Source organism: Chenopodium quinoa, unplaced genomic scaffold, assembly GCF_001683475.1.
Source record: "Chenopodium quinoa cultivar QQ74 unplaced genomic scaffold, ASM168347v1, whole genome shotgun sequence".
NCBI lineage: Eukaryota > Viridiplantae > Streptophyta > Magnoliopsida > Caryophyllales > Amaranthaceae > Chenopodium > Chenopodium quinoa.
The window spans coordinates 1,373,530-1,376,468 of NW_018742861.1; the positions used below are offsets into that span (position 1 = coordinate 1,373,530).

The 2,939-nt window shown below is 33.1% G+C and overlaps 1 pseudogene; it reads left to right on the plus strand.

The window, feature by feature from the left end:
* The first annotated feature begins 1,000 nt into the window (after positions 1 to 1,000).
* Positions 1,001 to 2,078, plus strand: LOC110726149 (annotated as a pseudogene).
* Positions 2,079 to 2,939: the final 861 nt, after the last annotated feature.

The following is a 2,939-nucleotide window of genomic DNA, read 5'->3' on the forward strand; positions in this document are numbered from 1 at the left end:
ATTAGCACTTGGTTTGGGTGTAAGATAAGATTGTGATTACTTTATTTTAGTTCAGGTTCTTTTCCCACTATTTAACTTCAAACAAACTTAATTTACCCTTCTCAACACAAATATTTCACTCATAGAATTGGCTTTGATACTTGTACTGAATTAATGAGTGTTAAGTCATTGATAGTTAGTAAAAAAATTGGATTGCCTACTTAAACTTACTCCAACAAGATTTTTGTCCCATACAACATCCATGGTGATTAATTTTCAATGATTGCTCATATTCTCATCCATTTTACGGGTACTTTTGATCCTCTATGGAGATTATCTTTTATTTTCTGATGTTGCTACTTTGATGTCTTTTGAGAAGTCTTCTTTCAAAAGGACCATGTATCGTTATTCACCATCGCTCGCCTTTCTACTCGTACCAAATGAGGTTTTTCATCAATCTCGGGGGAAATAGTTATTCTCAGCTGTAGGTATGAAAGAATCTTCCCAACAGCTACTAGGCTTTACCTGTAGATATCAAGAATTCAATTTCTTTGTGATGCATCTTATCACTGCTCTTTTTTTAATGTATATTCCTCAAGTATGTGGAAATAGATTATTTCATTCTAAACACTTGAAATTTTGGCATTTAATTTTGGTTGAGCTTTTGTTTTTGGTTTAGGATGACCAATTTTTATGATATTGTGAATTTGCTTGCATTCTCTTTTGTTAATTGTGGTGGAGCTTAATGTATATCATTAGAAATATGAGAAATTTCTGATCCATAACAATTTATTTGTCATAACTTCTATTGTGGTCTTGCTACTTTCAGATTTGGGAGTGTACTAGGAAATAAATATGTTGTGCACAATATTTGGTCATTATCTGAGTTGCAACATTTATAATCTACAGATCTGCTAGTTGGCTACTTAATTCGTTCCCTTTTTAAGGTACGTGGAGTACCAGAGAAAATATGCACTTTTGTAGAGTATAAAAGACTTGAACAACTAATAAATGAGATTATATGGCTATAGGTTTGCTAAGTGAATGCTTTCTGACAGATGCAAGTATAGTAAGTGGCACTTGATATTTGTACATGTCAGTTGATTTACATGTATAATTTTTAACCGCATTTCTTGCATGCGGTGGTGCAACTTACCATGTTCTACCAAACTTGATTTGTCTGTTTATTTAATTTTTACTGGAATATATGACTGTAAGCCATTATATATTTTTTTCTTGATCATATTGTATTAATTTCATATAATTTTGACTTGTGATTTTCTGTTCTTATCGGTCTACAGGGAAGGTCTACCAAGCTGCAATTTGGTATGGACTTATCGTCCACTTTTGAATATATCCTACTTCGTATTATATATGCACTTCCCATAATGTTATTTCTTGATCCACATCCAATCTGGTCAGAAGCCCCGTGCTTGTGAACTGGAGCTCTCATCAAGAAAAATCACCTCAATGCTTAAATGACACAGACCCAAAGTCTTCGTGGACTGTGCTTGTGAGCTTTTTTCAGGCACTAGGATCCTGTTTGGATTGATATCAGGTGCTGTCTTCCTTGGTTTTACTGGTCTCTTTTATTATTTATATGGGTGGGAATTTATGTACGAGGCACTTCTTTACCATCTCACATGAACTCATCTTAGGCACAATTTCTCCATATATCTCTACCACATTTAAGTTCATTATGAGCATGAGTTCTCAATACTAGAAAAGCAAGTCTCTTTCTTGCCACAGTTTTCAGTTTAGCTGGTTCTTATATTCAAATATGTCATGCATCTTCCCTTCTGCTTTCTTGTGCAGAAAGTGGCATTTGTAGCATTTAATAACCTATATTTCCAGGGAGAGGTATTGCTGAAGTATTCTGTTTTTATATTGCCTTGATTTATTGATAGTTTTTATATTTCCATTCTTATTCGGACTATATTGTTATCAGGTGGCTGCGGCTAGAATGGGTGTGCAAATGGCAAAGCAGCTGGGACATGAGAGAATTGTGCTATTTAAAGATTTCAATTAGTGATTCCGAATTTGTTCCACTACAACTAGTCATGAATAAAGCATAAGTTGGAATTGTACTTGTTGTAATAGAAAACCCATTACTATGAGATACTGTACATATGCTATAATGTATTTATATATGTAAAAAAAAAAATTGGCATAAATTTGTTGTACATGTATTATTATTATTAATATTATTATTTGTAATATTAATATATAAGAATAATTATTAGTGAATGAAATATTTTATTTTGGTATTCTAGACATTTTATTAAAAAAAAAATTGGATGAGAAAAAGCGTCCCCAAATTAGAAAATATGGACAGGAAAAAGCGTTGCCAAAATGTTAAATAGCAAATGTATGAAAATTTGGACATATAAAAGCGTTACCAATTTTAAGATTCTTGACGTGAAAAAGCGTCGCCAAAGTTAAGAAAGTGCGCCAAGGCATATTGCGACGCTTCGTATAAAAATTTGGACACAATAAAGTGTTGAAATTCGTGACGCTATTTTGTGTCTAGCAAAATTTTCGACGCTTTTTAGAAGCGTCGAGAAAGACTTTCGCGACGCTTTTATGTGTCGAAAAAAAGGCTGAAAAGCGTCTAAAAAACACGCTTTTTGTAGTAGTGGTGTTTGTGCTTATTTTGAGCTCTACGGAGTTATTTTTATTACTAATGTGCGTTTTCTAGTTTTTTGTAGAGTTGGTATTATTTTGCAGAAATTTGCATATTTATAATAATTCCCGAGCTTATTAACCACTATGAAGCATTAGAGTCAGATCGTATTTTATGATCGTATTTTAATAGCCCAAGACCTAGTCAAAGAAACTTGGTTTGGTGATTAAGGGCTCGATTGGTGAAGAAGTCCAAGATTTACAAGCTATTATTACGGACCAAGTAATGATGAGGCCACAAATCATAAGACAATAAAGGTTAAATTATAGGCCCAGGT